Consider the following 9048-nt stretch of genomic DNA (forward strand, 5'->3'; position numbering starts at 1 on the left):
CCATTGCTGCGGTTATGACCTGGGTTCACCCTCAGGGTAATGCGTAGGAGGTAGTAGTGTGGAGTGACTAAGAATGTAGGCCCAGATGCAAGATTACCTAGGCTTATTTCTTGGCTGTATTACTGTTGTCTGTCATTTGGGTGACAAGTTACATAACCTGTCTTGATTTACTCATCAGAAAAAAACAAAAAGAAAATTAATAGACCCAATTCCTTAAGCTGTTATAAGGATTAAATGAATATAGTAAGTTTGTGCTTGATACATAAAAAAGTATTCACTATGTGTTAGTTGCTATCATCGTCATAGGCACCAAGTTTGCTAGGTAGTATGAACCAGATAAAATGTGTTCCAGGGGTGTTAGACAATATTTATACAATTCTGTACTTCCATAAGCCCCCCAAAACCAACCTCATTGCCACTGAATGAATTCTGACTCATAGTAATCCCATATGGGGTTGCCAAAGCAATAAATATTTATGAGAGCTTAATTTCCCCTTGAAGAATGACTGGTAGGTTTTAACCATCAGCTTTACCATTAACAGTCCAATCCTCACAGTTTTCTTACTCATCACCCCATGTATAATACCCTACAATGTATTATACTGTAATACAATATAATTCACTATACGAATCTATATAATGGACATGCATGGTTGGGTGCCATCCAACCATGCCATCTTCGTTATATAGACTCGTTCATTCAGCACTGGGTATTGAGGCCTTTGGTGTGCCAGGCACTGCTATGTTCTGGGAATTCAAGGAAACAAACTCAACGTTTCCTGCCCTTATGCTAATAGGGGATGTCTTTTTGTGTTGTTTGTAAGGGACATTTTACTGGTTACACTTTGAATTTGTATGATAAATTTGTATTACTCTTTTGGTTAAAAAAAAGTAGGTCTAGGGCAGTCCCTGGGGGCCGTGGTTGGGGAAAAAAAAGTAGGTCTATTAGAGACAGGCGCACAAATTACCGATTGTAATTATTATGATAAAAGTATCGACATTTTATTTTAAAAAGCATGGACAAAAGTCAGTGGACATAGGAGTGCTGGGGGGAGTCAGGAAAGTGGCATGTAAGTGCAGACTGTGACGTGGAGTAGAAATTTGCCAGCTGATGACGGAAGAAGGCTGTTGAGGCAGGAGTCCCAGTGTGTGCAACAGCTTGCGGGATCAAGGTGCCATCCAGTGTTGCTGGACATGAAGAGAGAGGAGCATGATGTAAGTTAAGGTCGGTTGGGGAAGCAGGACTCAGATAATATGGACATATACTGAGCAGAGCTGTTCAGAATTAGGCCTAGAGCTCATGGGCATGCATGAGCAATTTTATGTTGGGGAGTCACAAGATCCCATCTGCGTATTCTGTTGGCACTATGGATGATAGACCCCAAACCAAACCCAGAAGTCATCTGCACCACCCAGGGACCTTCCCTCTTTTATTTTCCACACCATTTTTTAAAAACAATTTTTGTTATATTTAAATTTGGTATTTTAAACTGTGTTAAATGATCAAATCACAAGCTATTACGGACAGCAGCTTTTAGCAAGAATGCTCGCTTCTCCAGGAGTAAAGGCCTAACCTCATTGTGTTTCATATTCTTTGCCTCATACTTCGGGCCCCAACCGAAGGCATCGGTCAATGTGCAGCAAGCTGGCCAGCAAGGAATCTTCCGCTTGTGTGATGATGCTCTGGCCCCAGATATTCCCCAGCCAGAGTCAGTGCCGTCTGACAGAAGAGAAGAGAAATAATGTCCCGTACCGTCAACAACATCTTGTGGTTTTCCTACCCAGAGCACAGTGCTATTAATCTGGCTGAACTTGACTATTAAAATGTTTTCCAAGCTCCCCAAATCCTTATAGCAGAGTTTTCATCTGAATTCGACCTGGGGACAGTATCATTTTTCTAAGAAAATTCCTACCACTGATGTCTCTTTGCCGTTTGCTTTCTACTGCCTCATTTCTGGAGCAGGGGGTGCTAACCCCTTCTCCAGGATCACACCCACTTTTTGGATTAAAGTAAACATTTTAAATGATAACCAGCAAAATGACATTTTCCCCAGGCAGTCACTCATGAAGATTTGGAGTGTTCACTGTTTGTCAGACACAGTGTGAGGCCCTGGGGGCCACCACTAAACAAAACAGGTTCTTTCTTCTGATCTACTCACTTTGAACTTCAAGGGTTCGTGTGGTTGTTAGATGCCCGTCAGTCGGCTGTTACTGTTACATGTCATCCGGAACCAAACATTCCCTGGTCCTGGGCCACTCTCACAATGGTTGCCGTGGTTGCCTCCATTGTGTCACTCCATCTCACTGAAGGCCTTCCGCTCCGTGGATCGCCCCACACGATTCCTCCAGGGATGGGTTCTTCCTGACAACATGTCCAAAGCACATCAGACGGAGTTTCACCATCCTTGACGCCAAGGAGCATTCTGGCTCTGACGGGCAAGGGACATGAAAGAGAAGAACCGCTTGTGAGCCAGACTGAAGGGGAGGTGGAAGCATCTGCAGTTGCCAACATTGTAATTGATGCATCCGAAGGAAGAAGTTTAAACATATTTTAATGGTTATATATAAGCATGATTGCTATTTTCACTGTAATTAGATGGAAAGCAACATGCTGCCTCTTAACAGATTGCGAAAGGGGTCCTGGTGGTATAATAGTCACGCACTCGCCTGACCGGTGACTCCATGGGTCTGCTCCCATCATGATGACAGCCAATGAGCTGCATTGGGCGGCTCTACTTTGTCACATGGGGTCACTGCGATTCCGACTTGACTAGTTGGCACCTGACAGCAATCACAACACTATATTGCAATAGAGTTGGTGAGGATGGGTTTTTTTAGTTGTTTGAAAGTTAACACACTTCATACGGAAGCAGCTGTGGTAAGGGAGAAAGAGCAGGGGCTTGGGGCCAGTCAGAGGCCAGGTTGCTAGTCTGGCATGATCAGTTCTTAACTGTGTGCCTTTGAGCTCGCCCATTAACCTGATGTCCTCACTAGTAAAAGGAAGAGCAGGTCAGCTGCTTCAAGAGTCGTTTCAAGATAAATGGCATGATATATGTGTGGTTTGGCAGACCGAAAGCACTATTCACAGGAGAAATATGAGGCTGTCAGGTTCTGTAGAAATGTACAGTCTTGGAAACCCTAAGGAATAGTTCTACCCTGTCCTATGGGGGCACTATGAATTGGAATCAATTAGATAGTAGTGGTTATTGCTAAAGTACTACTGAAATGTAAGTTTTAAAAATAATGATGCTTTGGAATTTCTCTGTCACTTGGCTCCACAATCCGTGTGTCTGGGCATTCTGAGGGGTGGAGATACTAGCGCCCGCGTGTCTTTTCCGTCTGTCCATTACTACACATGTTAAAAATAGCATGCTTCCTTTGGCTGCTACTGCTCTTACCAGCATCTATTCTTAATGAATTCCCTCTAGACAAATTCCATGTCTCGCTGTTATTATTTAATCAAACTCTATCCGAGAATTAGAGCGGTTAAACACAGATGTATGAAAACGCTAAATAGCATCTCAAGACAGATCAATGCTGGTGCTCTTGTTGTGACAGAGCATAGGGTTTTCTTAGGTTTAAAATTTTAATATATATATATATATATATACACCATATTAAATGAAGGGGGAAGTGCAGAGTGGAGACCCAAGGCCCAAGTGTCAGCCAATGGAGATCCCCTCATAGAGGGGTTTAGGAGAGGAGATGGGTCAGTCAGGGTGCGATGTAGTACCAATGAAGAACACAGCTTTCCCCCAGATCATGGATGCTTCCTCCCCCCAACTACCATGATCCAAATTCTACCTTGCAGGGCTGGATAGGGCAGAGGCTGTACACTGGTACATATGAGGGCTGGAGGCACAGGGAATCCAGGGTGGATGATACCTTCAGGACCAAGGGTGTGAGGGGCGATGCTGGGAGAGTGGAGGGTGAGTGGGTTGGAAAGGGGGAACTGATTACAAGGATCCACATGTGACCTCTTCCCTGGGAGAGGGACAGCAGAGAAGGGGGGGAAGGGCAACTCCGGATAGGGCAAGATATGACAAAATAACGATGTATAAATTACCAAGGGCACATGAGGGAGGGGGGAGAGGGAAAGGAGGGGAAAAAAAAAGAGGACCTGATGCAAAGGGCTTAAGTGGAGAGCAAATGCTTTGAGAATGATTGGGGCAGGGAATGTATGGATGTGCTTTATACAATTGATGTATGTATATGTATGGATTGTGATAAGAGTTGTATGAGTCCCTAATAAAATGTAAAAAAAGAAAAGAGAAAAAAAATGATTAGGGCAAAGACTGTACCGATGTGCTTTATACAATTGATGTATGTATATGTATGAACTGTGATAAGAGTTGTATGAGCCCCTAATAAATTTTTAAAAAAATATTTTTATTGTGAAATGAGTGAAGGTTTACAGAGCAGATCATTAGTTTTACATTCAATGATTCCTAAGCTTTGGGGGTCATCACGTTAATTGCAATTCTTTCACTGTAACAGCCCTTATCTCACCTCTTCCCTGCTTTCCCTGTTTCCATTCTTACTTCTTTTCTAACCTTTGACCTTGGGTAAATGCTGTCCTTTTGATCTCAAATGGTTGATTATTTTGAGGTGTGTACACCTCCCTAAGATTATTGTTTTCCATATATATCTGTCTATTGCTTGATAAAAACTGAGCCACAGGGGTGAATTCATCTCCAGACCTGAAGGGTACCTAGGGGCCGTAGTCATGGATCGCCCTCAAGCCTCCATCCAACCAGTAAGCCTAGTCTTGCTTTTTTTTTTTAATGATTTTGAGTTTTGTTCCACATTTTCCCCCACTCTCTCCAGGACTCTCTACAGTCATCCCTTCCAGAGCAGTTGGTAGTGTTAGCGGGACACTATCTAGTCCTGGTCTCAGGGTACTCATGAATTATGTTCACTGGCCCATTATTCCGTTGGACTAATGGTTTCCATGTCTTTTGGTTTTCATCACTCTTCTTTCCTCTGGACTTAAGAGACTAACAGTTACACCCCTGAAGACCCTCCTCGCCGCTCAAAAGTGGGATGTACACCATTGTCTTTGTGCACTATGCTATTGGCTGTAACCGGTACACACCAGATCGCTAGGTCTTTCTCCCATGGTGCTGCGGGTGCTTCCAAACTGCTTACCTTTGGGTTAGCAGTTGAGTGCTTAGTCGTCGGTCTGCCAGAACACCTGACTAGACCAGACCTGGTCCCAGGCAGCCCTGGAATGAAGAAAAGGACTTCAGTAAATGAAGCAAGTGAGGTGGGCATTTCCAGTGGAAGGGAATTTCATGAACAAAAATTTGGAGTAAAAAAAAATGCCTAAGGCAGGCTTAAAGGACAAGGAAGACACTGACTGGCTTGAAGTGATGGGGCTGGAAGGTGAATAGATGAGCCAGATCGTGGACTTCAGTAACAAGCTGAGGGCACTGGGTTTTAGGCATTGAGGGGTTTCATTACTGGGTTCTCGAGAGAAGCAAAACTAATGAAACATATACGAAGCTGTCCAGTGCATACAGACCAAGGTCCCTGCGATCAGTGGATGGAGGCAGTTAAGTTCTTTCAGTATCACTTTTGTCTTCATCTCGCTACAGAGCCTTAAAATATCAAAGAAAACCTTGTTGCTTCCAAGGGCATATGGTGGGCCAGTAAAATTTAAGCTCAGAAGTTTATAACAATTGCTATCTTGAGATTCCAAAAAGATAACCGTGATAGATTTTCTGGAAGGACACAGGATGATCATGGGGATTATTTTATGTAGAAGTATTAAGAAGACTAACAACCACATCCGTGAGACAAAGGTCAGGACAGTTGCGCGGAGGGATGTTTTCACCGCATAGCACCCACCCATCCTTTGAGTGTAACAAGAGCTGTCCTATAATGATTGCATTGGGAACCTCAACCCATTCCACTTGACAGACCGGATCTTGTCTCTTCAGATTTCTCATTGTTCCCCAATCTTTTAAAGGGAACATGATTTGTGTTCCTTAAGAATGCAAAAACTGCACAGTACAGATGGAACACACAATATTCCTCTAGTTCTTTAATGCTTCCTCCCCGCCACTGTCATGACCCCAGTTCTACTTTAAAAACCCTGCTAGACTGGAACATGTACACTGGTACAGATATGGACTCTCAACACATAGAATCCAGGACAGATAAACCTCTCAGGAAAAGCAGTGGGAGTGACGATACCATGAGGGTAGGGGGAAGGTGATTGGGGAACCAACTACAATGATGTATAAGTTCCCCAACTCCCCAGGGAGGACAAACAACAGTAGCGTGGATGAAAGGAGACAGCAGGTGGTGTAAGATGTGGAAATAACAATAATTTATAATTTATCAGGGGCCCTTGAGGGTGGGAGGGTGGTTAAAAAAATTGCTGATACCAAGGGCTCAAGTAGAAAGCAAATGTTTTTAGAATGATGAGGGCAACAAATGTACAAACGTGCTTGACACAATGGATGGATGTATGGATTATGATAAGAGTTGTACGAGCTCCCAATAAAATGATGTAAACATAAATAAAATAAGAGAGAGAAAAAGAAACACATACAATGAGGGAGACCATCAACATGAGTCTATAATGATGCCCAAAGCATTCATAGCCATGTATCTATGTTATAAAACATGGAAAACAAGCACAATTCATCACAAAAACATGACTGGCAGCGTATCAGTTTATCACAGCCAGAGGTGGACTGCAGATGTGGGAAATGGACCATGCTTATATTATACTATTGCAGATAAAAGTCTATGATCTTTTAATTCCATTTTATACAAACATTTGAAGCCCCCGTGTGTGTGTGTGTGTGTGTGTGTTAGAGAGAGAAAGGTTGATTGATTTATTTCAAGGAAATGGCTCATTTGATTATAGAAGCTGGCAAGCCCCAAATCAAGAGGAATGACATCATATCCTTCGTCAAAAAAGAACATTTCAAGATCTATCAGGAAGTACATAGCTTTGTGCAGTGGCAATGTCGTAGCCAGTGAGGTTTATCCGTGGCACGATTGTTGCTTATTAAAAAAAAGTACAATGCTGTTTGTGATAGGATTCTGTCTATGCCCCTACAAAGAAATCTATTTAATATAACAATTATTCAAATTGACGAACGAATCATTAAAGCTAGTGATGAAGAAATTGAAGAATTCTACCAGCTTTCTTCAGTCTGAAATTGATCAAATATACAATCAAGATCCTTTGATAATTATTAATAAGTGAGAGGCAAAGGTTGGAAATGAAGAGGAAGGATAAAAAGTAGGAAAATATGGTCTTGGTGATTGAAACAAAGCTGCGGGTCCCACAATATAATTTTGCAAGACCAGTAACTTCTTCATTACAAATACCCCTTTCAACAGCATAAATGGCAAACATACACATGAACCTTGCTAGATTGAAAGCACAGAAACCAAACTGACTACATCTGTGGAAAGACACTGGAAAGGTTCAATTTTATCAGCCAAAACAAAGAAAACAGCCAGCTGTGGAATAGACCATGGGTTGGACCTATGTAAGTTCAGGTTGAAGCTGAAGAAACTAAAACAAGTCTACGAGGGTCAAAATATGATCTTGAGCATATCGAACCTGAATTCAGAGGTTATCTCAAGAACAGATTGACACACTGAACACTAATGATAGAAAACTTCAAAACATTATACATGAAGAAAGTAAAAATTCATTTATACTTAGACAGTAAAGAAATAAAAGCCCAAAGTGAACATCAGAAGAAACTCTGAATAATAATGAAATGTACAAAGGCATGGAACTAGAAAGTCCATCAAGAAAACACTTAAAAAAGAGAAAAAAACCAAATGCAACCAATGGCCATCATGGGAGAAGGTGAAAGAGTTGTTGCTTAGGAGGCATCGAATTTATGTCAATGGTGGTGGAATAATTTGGAAAAGGATATCAATAATTGTTGTACAACACAAAGAGTATCCTAAATGATACTGAATTATACAAGTAGAAGTTACGGAATTGGAGAATGTTTTGTTGTGTATATTTAGAAATTAGGTATATAAGAAATAATAATACATGAATAACAATGAGTACAAAGAAGGACATGTTCTAGAATTGCATATGGTGGCAATTGTACAACTATTCCTGATATGATTGAATGATTGAATTGTATGGCATGTGAATGAAGTGTTAATAAAACTATTGGGAAAGAAAGAAAGCCCAAAGGGGTTAACAACTCAGCATATCTCAAACTGAAAGAAATATAAAATATATAAGCCTCTAGTTGTATTAGTGAAAGAGTCTATGGGAAAAATATTGATTAAAAAGTATGTATTCCTTCCATCTTCTTCTGATGTTTTCAGAATTATTCATTATGTTGTGAATGGGCACAAATGTGGATCCAGTCAATTGGCTAGGTAGCTGTTTTCCAAATTTCTTGGCATAGATGAGTCTGATTCCAGCACTACACAGTTTGTTGAAACATTTTAGTTGGTATTCCATCAATTTCTGGAGCCCTGTTTTTCACTAATACTTTCAGTCCTTGATCATATACTACCTCCTGAAATGACTGAATAATGTGCCCATTCCAAGCAAAGGTATAAGAAATGTGGAAGTTACCAAACAATATCATTACTATCACATTCCAGTAACCTTTGCTGACGATCATTTTAAAAAGAGCTTCAGTATTTCAGTGTCAGGTATTGATGACAGGGAGTGTCTAGAAATTCAATCTGGATCCTGAAGAGGATATCAAATGAGAGGTATCATTGCTGACATCAAAGGGAATATTCGCTGAAAGTAGAGAATACTAGAAAGGTGCTTCCTTATATTTTGTTGACTATGCAAAGGCTCATAACAAACTAGAAATTTGCATGTGAGGATCATAACAAACTAGAAGTAACATTACAAAGAATGGGGATTCCGGAACACTTAATTGTGCTCGTGCAAAACCAGTACATGGACCGAGAGATAGATGTTTGGACAGAGCAAAGGAATGCTGCATGGGGTACGATGAGCAAAGCTGTTGGTCCGGTCGTATCGTTGCACCGTATTTATTCAGTATGCACACCAAATCATCTGAGAAA

General features: G+C 41.2%; 1 non-coding gene across 1 annotated transcript; it reads left to right on the forward strand.

Moving 5' to 3' along the window:
- The first annotated feature begins 6963 nt into the window (after positions 1-6963).
- On the forward strand, positions 6964-7103 carry LOC142426960 (U4 spliceosomal RNA). Its single transcript, XR_012779815.1, has one exon. It is a non-coding gene; the product is annotated as a U4 spliceosomal RNA (small nuclear RNA).
- The last annotated feature ends 1945 nt before the right edge of the window (positions 7104-9048 follow it).

The sequence above is a fragment of the Tenrec ecaudatus genome, chromosome 14 (genome assembly GCF_050624435.1).
Source record: "Tenrec ecaudatus isolate mTenEca1 chromosome 14, mTenEca1.hap1, whole genome shotgun sequence".
NCBI classification, from domain to species: domain Eukaryota; kingdom Metazoa; phylum Chordata; class Mammalia; order Afrosoricida; family Tenrecidae; genus Tenrec; species Tenrec ecaudatus.